General features: G+C 36.9%; 1 long non-coding RNA gene across 2 annotated transcripts in view; it reads left to right on the forward strand.

Moving 5' to 3' along the window:
- The first annotated feature begins 5,053 nt into the window (after positions 1 to 5,053).
- LOC138355913 (uncharacterized) overlaps positions 5,054 to 10,470 on the forward strand; it is a 61,784-nt gene continuing 56,367 nt past the window's right edge. For both annotated transcript variants that reach the window (XR_011224057.1, XR_011224058.1), the window contains exons 1-2: positions 5,054 to 5,133; positions 8,190 to 8,296. This is a non-coding gene — a long non-coding RNA (uncharacterized lncRNA). The remainder of the gene's footprint in view (positions 5,134 to 8,189; positions 8,297 to 10,470) is intronic.

Genomic DNA, 10,470 nt, shown 5'->3' on the forward strand with positions numbered 1-10,470 from the left:
GTTTTTCTACAATTATTTTCTTCCAAATGTAAAACAAATAGTTTTTACATGTTTAAATATAAAATTTATGGTGTTTTTTTGTAAAATTCATTAATAAATTGTGAATGATATATATTGGCTGAGTGAAACCTTTAAAATCCATTTAGTTATAATTTGAACAGAAAAAAGTATTTTTCCAAATTTTCTAAAAATTGCTCTTTTTAACACAATTTGACTCCTTATACATTCCACTAAACACTATATCATGTTTAAATATATAATTTATGTATTATTCTCTAAAATAATTTATATAAATTATATAAGTTGCTGGAAAGTGGTGTTAAAGATTATGAAAACATTTTGTTGTGTTAATATGTTCTTATTAACTATGTCTCAAGTTCACAGTTTATCAAACAAGAATATTAACATTCGTCAACTCTTAAAATCTTATATGTTATCTTGCTGGTGCAAAAAAGGGTGAATCTTTAGGAACAGCTATAGTATCTATATATCACAAATGGTGTTTTCCCTAACTCAAACAATGTAGGGTTTATTATTCTACACATATTTCTAATGACTCTTAGATGTTTACATTCTCTGAAGTATAATTGTGAAGGCTGTGTCCATCACTCTCAACACAGATTCTTAAACTCGTCTCTGCAGGTTCAACTATATAATTAGTTTCCATTTTGAATTTCCATGGACATTTGTATCCAAAATGAAACCAATGTGGTTTCCTTCAGCGCCTTCAGCCAGCACATTTGCTCATTCATTTCCACAGATTCCAACAAGGTAGGGGATTTACAGAAATTTGTATATTCATATTGTTATATATTAAAAATATGAATGCAGTTCAATATGATAAGACAAATACATGAGTTTATGATAAATTCGTTTTCTGTGATATACCATTGATATGCTCTTTTTTTCTTTAAACGGCAGACTAAACTAAAGTGCTCACATCAACAGATTTGATGTATAAATGGTCAACGCTCAACAGAGTTAGTATAAATGTATTAGTATAAATCTTACTTGTCTCATTGTTAATTCACATTCAATGTCAACTTGTGGTTGCATTGTACAAGGCCAACACAGATGATCGAAGGAAACTAACTCTGCTCTAGTTCCATGAAGTTGCTATTTGGTCTTTACTCAATGCATTGTACATGCATTGTACAAGGCCAACACAGATGATCGAAGGAAACTAACTCTGCTCTAGTTCCATGAAGTTGCTATTTGGTCTTTATTGAAATTTGACAAGGCAGAGTGGCCTGCAACAACTACACCATCTCCACATCTAGTTCATGCTCCAGACATAAATCATGACACTGGTCCTGTGTATCCTGCTGCTGACCCGTCAACACCTGGCCCGTCGGGTGTGAGGCGCCCTCTCTTCACGTCTACACCTAGTGCTGAAGCTGAATCTGATGAAGATAATTCATATTCCACATTAGTGTTTGAAAACAATAGTGAGAGCGACGATTCAGACAGTAGTTTATTGCCAACCAAGAGACAACAGCGACGTGTTGTTATAGCAGAGACTCGCCTGAACTATAAATTGAAACATGAGCTGGTAAAAATCCCCAAACGTCGCAGGTGTGAAGTGTGTTCAAAGTCGGGTATCAGGAAGGAAACTGGTATAGCGTGCAAGACATGCGATGTTCCACTTTGCGTCATACCTTGTTACACCACTTATCACAGGAAAAGGGTGTATTGGGTGGACAAGAAATAACCACCTACATCAGCTTCACTCCACCTAGGAACATCTGTTGAGCAACTTCAGGAATCAGTACCTGAAGGAGGTGGAGTGGAGATAAAATGCTCAACTTATTTTACTACAATCGTCTTTGCTTTGGTAAGTACACATAATTGTCTTAGATTGTTTCAGTATTGTAGTCTATTTTCTTAGGAATATTTTGATACCTAAATGAGAACTGTAGCACGAAAACTAAAGTAAGTATACATGAAACAAGAGAAACTTTTTTTGTGGGTGTTGCGGGTTTGAGTTGGAGTGTCAAGAGCGGGTTCCGGTTGTGTGTTTTCCGTCATCTCTACAGCTGTGAATTCCAAGGAATTGTATTTGATATGCATATGTCTGTGTAGGGAATTTTATTCCGAACACTATACAAAAAAAAACGGTGTGAAACAAGTATAAACTTGAAAAACATGAGCAAAGTAAAAACTTTTGACGCTCACGGGTACAAACACGCGTAAGATTTTATTCGCCGCAAATTTATTTGACGCTGTGTTGGCCAACTCTACCCATGTTCTTATAGAACTTTCTATTGCGAACACATTGCTATAAAAATGAAATACGTAGCTTCAGAAATAATGTCAGGAGAGTTAAATAAGTATAAACATTCAAAGCACTGCATCCCAACAGTGTCGTCCCTGCTGAAATCACGGCTAACGCTTCACCCAGTTCCCACACTCGTGCGGGTCACCCGATACCATAATTAGACATTGATAGGCATATGTCTGGGTGGGGAATTTTATTGCGAGTTCAGTGATATCAAAATGAGCGCTGTAGGATGACTGTGAGGCTGGCAACAAACGAAAGAGTATGAACATTTACTTCCTGTTTGGGTGTCACGGCGAGTCATCTTCGTGTTTATTTACTTCGTGGTGGGATACCAAATGCTTCGGTGACATTTTATGCATATGATCTTGTAGAGAATTTTATTGCCAACGCATTGATACCAAAATGAAAAACGTAGCTTGAGAATTGAGGTTAGGAGCGTGAAAGATTATAAACTTTTTGTGTTTACGCTTGAGCGCCCAGAACGCCGCGCGCACTAAAGTGTTAAGCAACTGACATATGTGGAGAGCTAGTATCAAAATTTATATGTTTGTCCTGCACACCGCCCCCATCCAGTGGCAGCGGTGGATAGGTTAGGTGGATAGGGGGTTAGGTTGGTAGGTTACATTGAGTTAATTAGGTAGTACTTAGTGTTTATCTGTTATAGATAGGAGCTGCCTGGTATGGGCCAATAGGCCTTCTGCAGTTACCTTTGTTTTTATGTTTTTGCCCTGTAACCTAAATGGTTAGAGAGGCACATATATGGGCTTAGGGACTGAACCCCACACTACATTTAGCTAAGCTGGTTACAATCTTGATGATATAGTTACAAAATTCTGTATAAGTCGTCACATTATCAATGGGTTCGAGATCAACCACAATTTCCTGAATAGATATAACAAAGGGGATATTAATAGGGTATTAAATTGTCAACACAAGATAGAACACGAAACAAAGGGTATAAATTGGATAAGTTTAGATTTAGGAAAGACTTGGGTAAATACAGGGTCAGTAACAGGGTTGTTGATTTGTGGAATTTTTCTTAACTTATAAATTTATCTTTATTTATCTTAAACTGGTTGGGAGAGGTACAGTTTTTAACATAATTGGGAAGGTCATTCCACATTCGAGGTCTCTTGATTTGTAAAGCATTTCTAGTTTGACTAAGTCGTACTCTTGGAATATCAATAGGTATTTGTTTCTGGTGTGGTGCTCATGGGATCTGTTACAACCTTCTAGGAAGCTTTTAAGGTCAGGATTGACATTACAGTGCAGCGTTTTATATATATAAAATACACATGAGAGTATGTGCAGGGACTTAATATCTAACATATTCAGAGATTTGAGTAAGGGGTCCATATATACTGCCCGGTTGCCTGAAATGCTATATGCCTACTATAGTGGCTTTAGGTATTGTATGCACTAGCTCTATCTATAAATCCAACATTATGTTTGTAATCAACTATGTATGTACTTTCCTGAATAAATTGACTTTACTGTACACTTATATTCTCTGTGGATTTGTTACCCCTATCGTTTGGGAGAAAAAAATGACTAATACGTTCGGCGAATGACTTTGACTTCAACTTCACTTGACTTCGTTCATGTCATCGTATTTTCCGTAATATATAAAGGTTATGACAATGCAATTATATTATTGTGTGCAAATAAGTGTGAAATTTCATGTACCCTAAAAATATTAAAATAAAGAATAAGAATAATTAAATAATTGTTGTAGTAAATTGTCACACGTTCATCATACGCTAACGAACACACAGTTTGGAGCGTCAGTACAAGACCGCCGCCATTTAAAACACGGCTTCGAATGTAAGTAATGTTTTTCTCGTACTAACACTGTGTTATACAATAGATTTGGTCTTGAATTCACAAATTTAGTTGTTACATCTGACAGAGTATGTTAGACGGTGTAATGCTGGTCCATGTTAACGTATTTGTGGGCTTGGTTGGTTTAAATGTGGAGGCGAGGCCTGGCAGTGCTGGTGTATGTGGAGGCGAGGCGAGGCCTGGCAGTGCTGGTGTATGTGGAGGCGAGGCCTGGCTGTGCTAGTGTGTATGTGGAGGCGAGGCCTGGCTGTGCTAGTGTGTATGTGGAGGCGAGGCCTGGCAGTGCTGGTGTATGTGGAGGCGAGGCTGGCAGTGCTGGTGTATGTGGAGGAGAGGCCTGGCTGTGCTAGTGTGTATGTGGAGGCGAGGCCTGGCTGTGCTAGTGTGTATGTGGAGGCGAGCCTGGCTGTGCTAGTGTGTATGTGGAGGCGAGGCCTGGCTGTGCTAGTGTGTATGTGGAGGCGAGGCATGTACAACACTCCCCAATAGGAAGAAAACCCACTGGGTTCTAGGCTAGGTTAGGCTTATCTGTAATAATTGAATTAAGCCTAGCAAAGCCTAGAACCTAGTTCAGTAATTTAAAAAATGTTGTAACTTGAAAAATGCCATTCAATACATTACACAATTTAAATATTTTCAGGCAATCAACACAACCTCTCATGTTGGCTAACCCTCTCTCATGTTGGTCAATAATTTAATTATTTTTTTATGGAGTAATCTTTGCTGTTGAAATGTAGTCTTTTTGAGACTACATTTCAAATGTAGTGTGTGTGGAGGCGTGTATGTAGGTATTACCTAATATACACGGTGTAATATATCTATCTGTGTGAAATAGATTAAATCCATTTATTTGATATTCAGCTAATAGTTCTGTATTTTCTACATTCATCCATGTTTTGGTAAGTGCAATAATATGTATTGTTTCATTGCAGATTAGAGATTCAAGATAGTTCTAGATTTCCGAAGTACTGAAACGCGCGCCATACAGGCTTGGTGGATCTAGGTGCAAGGTAAAATTATTTACATTTACTTGTTTTGTATTTATGTTTTGTATTTATATGCATATATGCATTTATATGCATTATTCTATAGAATAATAGATCTCGTAATAATTTTGCAAAATAGTGGCATTTACTATTTTTAAAAGATTATTAAAAATTTACTGATATGGTGCATTCGGAAGGGCGAAGAGGGAGAACGGCCTGTTGACATAGCTCGGGTGCAGGGGGGGGGGGTTGTGTAAAAGCCTGGTTTGTGCCTCGGAGAGGCTATGGGATCCAGTAAGTTCAGTAGAACTTCGGTTTCAACCCTTTTACCCTGTTGTAGCTCAGTCGATTAAGGCAGTGTCTGGGATGCTCCCGACGCAGGTTCGAATCCTCGTCACGGCCCTTGTGGATTTGTTCATTTGATGCATCACGTTATTGTGATCTGTGTGTGTAATTCTTCACTTGCTACAGCAACAGGAATGTGTGTGTATGTATTTGTGTTGTTGATATGACCGAAAGTGTAAGATTAATGATTCTAACACAAATCGTCTGAATATTTGTTTTTCTTCACTGTCGAGAGTAGTTAAAAAAATTTACTCGAGTTTATTTTCACACTTTATTTATGGTCCTTAAGTCCCTCTCCTTAATGCTGCTGCTGTTTCTCGCATCTTTGCATCGCTTGTATGTTTGGGGGTTTGGCCTCTTGCTATATATTGATTCCATTTGTGTGTGTTTTGGTCTCAGGCCCTCTCGCAATTTCTGTTGAACAAACCCCTTTTCCTAGTTCTGCATCTCTCCTTTGGTACAAATTTTGTTGTGCTTTTAATCATTATTTCACAAAACTTGACATACATTTCATTTACTTCATGTCCTATCAGCAAGTGTTTGTCAAATTCTTTAAGGAAAGTTTATCATCCTGATTGCAGATCTCTAGCGATATTATGTCAACTTCTTGTGGATTCGCAATCATTATTTAATTTACCTTTAGGTGTTCTTTCACCAGCACAGCAACACTGTACCTCTCCCAACCAGTTTAAGATAAAAAACTAAGTACTAACTAATTAACTCAATGTAACCTACCTTACCCCCAAAATGACAACCCATGTCTTCTATTTTAAACAATGCTGTTTTGTTGACCAAATTGTATTTTTTGTTTTTTTCTGCAATGTTTCCCCCCCCCCCCACCACTCTACCACCACATTGAGTTTAGTAAGCTCTGTGCACGTCAGGTGCTGTTTAATATACAGACCTACTCCTCCATTTGACCTAGTTTCTCTATCACATCTATATCACTTTGTGCTTTAGCCTGGTGGAGCTTGGTCCACCAGGGTGTTGTTTGGAGTGGCCCGCAGATCCACATACAGTCTGCATATGATATACAGTCTGTTGATCAATTAAACTACAGTAGTTAGTTTTATTCACCGAATGCACCAATATGTGTTCATTCTTCCCAGATGAAGGACTAGGTAATATTCATCATCATGAATGCACCATCTGATGCTTTAACACACTCATGATACACGAGAGGTTTAAAAAACTTTTAAAACTTTTAAAACTTTTTGACCTATGTATTTAAAAGCAATTCTAAAGTTAAAAAGTGTAGCATAGGCCCCTCGCAGAATGTTCTTAATATGATCCTCAGGTTATAGTTTTCTATCTAAAACCACCCCTAGATCTCTTTCTTGATCAGAATTCTTTATAGATCTCAGTGGCTCGATCATAGAAACTGCTCTAAATCCTTGTTGGCCTGGATTGTGGAGGTCATTGGTCTCTATAAAACTAGTAATCTGACTCCCTGATCACTCTCAAATAATTTTATTATGTGGGATGTTAGTGCAAATGGTCTATAATTCTTTGCAATGCTTGTGTTGTGTTGTGTTGTTTTGGTAGTGATGTGCAATGTGTTGTTTTGGTAGTGATTCGTCCAGTTCTGGTAGTAGTGCGGTTGTTGTGTAGTGTAGTACTTGTGTGCTTGTTAATGACTTGTATTCCAGTCTTGTGGGTATCTCCTTTCCCCTACGGGCCAACTGCTTTGTTCTTACCTAGCATTTTGCTTTGTTTGGGTATGAATGTTTGTGTGCCGTATATTTTGCAAAAATTTGCCATATATCTCATTATTTACTCCTCTGCCTAGCAACAAGTCTGTCTAATTATACTCATTAACTGTTTTTTCAAAGTTCCCCATAGTGTCCTTTATTGAAATCGAGTTCATGAACCGTTTCAATGTTCTTATTTTCTTCTAGATTATATCTTAAAGTATATTTAAATGTTATTGTTATTATTGTTATTAAATGTTATTGTGACATTGCATTGCAATTGAGCTATGTTGTTACCATACCGTTCATTTCGTGAGTATAAGTATAGATGCCACACTTGTGGACAGGTAAAACCATGCCTTTTTTGAAAAAACAGCACCGTCTGTTGCTACGTAAGAGCAACCCACACTATATTATGTTGCGATATTATTTCAATATTTCCGATTGTATTGATAATTTGAATTTTCATAGATTTCAATTTATTTTCATTTCGAATTTAATAATTTTGTGTGACATTGCATGAAATTGAGCTGTGTTGTTTACCATACTGTTCATTTCATGAGTATAGTTTATTTTTTTTATTTTTTTCATTTCATTTTTTTAGCTGTTCTTATTTTTCAGTGATGGGGAAATATCAGAATCATTTGATGTTCCCAATTTTCTGATGGAAGCATCAGACCATTATAGAATGCATCGGATGAGGTAGGTTTGGAATGGTGGGGAGGACGAGAGGGGGGTATGGTGGGGAAGACGAGGGGGACAGAGGAGAAGGGTAATGGTGGGGAGGACGAGGGTACTGGGGAGTTGGGGATGGTGGGGACAGGGGAATGCTGGGGAGGACAAAGGGACAGGTGAATGGGAGATGGTGGGGGAGGAAGAAGACAGGGGAGGGGAAAATGGTAAAGGAGGACGATGGGACAGGGAAGTGGAATAGTGGGGATGATGTGGGGACAGGGAAGTGGGAAGGACGAGAGGGACTGTGGAATGGGGAATAGCAAAGTGAATTATAATTATATATATTAATTAATTCTTATAAATTTCCAGAAGCCTGTATCAACACCCACACTAATGCAACTGAAAGAGATGTTGAGACAAGTATTGCTGATATGTTGAAGAACGCCCCAAACAAACTCGGTGGAAACAGATACAAGGTAAAGTTTGCCAATTTGCTGTAGTCTAATTCAATTTCTTTTTTAGTAATCTTCGAGAACATTTATGCTATGAATAAGATAAAATAATGTAACTGATTTGATTTATTTACTATTTATTATTTATTTACCGTTATTAGTATAATAGATCTCGTAATAATTTTGCAAAAATAATGGCATTTACTATTTTAAAAAGCTCGGGTGCAGGGGGGGGGGTTATGTAAAAGCCTGGTTTGTGCCTCGGAGAGGCTATGGGATCCAGTAAGATCGTCCTTCCTTTCCTCCCTAGAATCTGGATGTAGCAGGTGCTCAATTGTCCAAAAGTGAAAAATTGGTTTTGTCTTCCGAATGCACCATTTCTGTAAATTTGCTAATAATCTTTTAAAAATAGTAAATGCCATTATTTTTGCAAAATTATTACGAGATCTATCTATACTAATAACGGTTTGATAAAATACAGTAGACTGCCTACTGGTTTTACCTGTAATAAGGTTTGATACAGATGATTATGATTATGGTTTTGGCCTCCACCACCCTCTCACCTAACTTGTTCCAACCATGTCTACCACGGTTTGTCTTCCGAATGCACCATTTCTGTAAATTTGCTAATAATCTTTTAAAAATAGTAAATGCCATTATTTTTGCAAAATTATTACGAGATCTATTATACTAATAACGGTTTGATAAAATACAGTAGACTGCCTACTGGTTTTACCTGTAATAAGGTTTGATACAGATGATTATGATTATGGTTTTGGCCTCCACCACCCTCTCACCTAACTTGTTCCAACCATGTCTACCACGGTTTTGTCTTCCGAATGCACCATTTCTGTAAATTTTGCTAATAATCTTTTAAAAATAGTAAATGCCATTATTTTTGCAAAATTATTACGAGCATCTATTATACTAATAACGGTTTGATAAAATACAGTAGACTGCCTACTGGTTTTACCTGTAATAAGGTTTGATTACAGATGATTATGATTATGGTTTGGCCTCCACCACCCTCTCACCTAACTTGTTCCAACCATGTCTACCACGGTTTTGTCTTCCGAATGCACCATTTCTGTAAATTTGCTAATAATCTTTTAAATAATAGTAAATGCCATTATTTTTGCAAAATTATCTACGAGATCTATTATACTAATAAACGGTTTGATAAAATACAGTAGACTGCCTCACTGGTTTTACTGTAATAAGGTTTGATACAGATGATTATGATTATGGTTTTGGCCTCCACCACCCTCTACACTAACTTGTTCCAACCATGTCTACCACGGTTTTGTCTTCCGAATGCCACCATTTCTGTAAATTTGCTAATAATCTTTTAAAAATAGTAAATGCCATCTAATTTTTTGCAAAATTATTACGAGAATCTATTATACTAATAACGGTTTGATAAAATACAGTAGACTGCCTACTGGTTTTACCTGTAATAAGGTTTGATACAGATGATTATGATTATGGTTTTGGCCTCCCCCACCCTCTCACCTAACTTGTTCCAACCATGTCTACCACGGTTTTGTCTTCCGAATGCACCATTTCTGTAAATTTGCTAATAATCTTTTAAAAATAGTAAATGCCATTATTTTTTGCAAAAATTATTACGAGATCTATTATACTAATAACGGTTTGATAAAATACAGTAGACTGCCTACTGGTTTTACCTGTAATAAGGTTTGATACAGATGATTATGATTATGGTTTTGGCCTCCACCACCCTCTCACCTAACTTGTTTCCAAACCATGTCTACCACGGTTTTTGTCTTCCGAATGCACCATTTCTGTAAATTTGCTAATAATCTTTTAAAATAGTAAATGCCATTATTTTTGCAAAAATTATTACGAGATCTATTATACTAATAAACGGTTTGATAAAATACAGTAGACTGCCTACTGGTTTTACCTGTAATAAGGTTTGATACAGATGATTATGATTATGGTTTGGCCTCCACCACCTCTCACCTAACTTGTTCCAACCATGTCTACCACGGTTTTGTCTTACCGAATGCACCATTTCTGTAAATTTGCTAATAATCTTTTTAAAATAGTAAATGCCATTATTTTTGCAAAATTATTACGAGATCTATTATACTAATAACAGGTTTGATAAATACAGTAGACTGCCTACTGGTTCTTACCTGTAATAAGGTTTGATACAAGATGATTATGATTAT

This window comes from Procambarus clarkii, chromosome 69, assembly GCF_040958095.1.
Source record: "Procambarus clarkii isolate CNS0578487 chromosome 69, FALCON_Pclarkii_2.0, whole genome shotgun sequence".
Classification (NCBI taxonomy): Eukaryota; Metazoa; Arthropoda; class Malacostraca; order Decapoda; family Cambaridae; genus Procambarus; species Procambarus clarkii.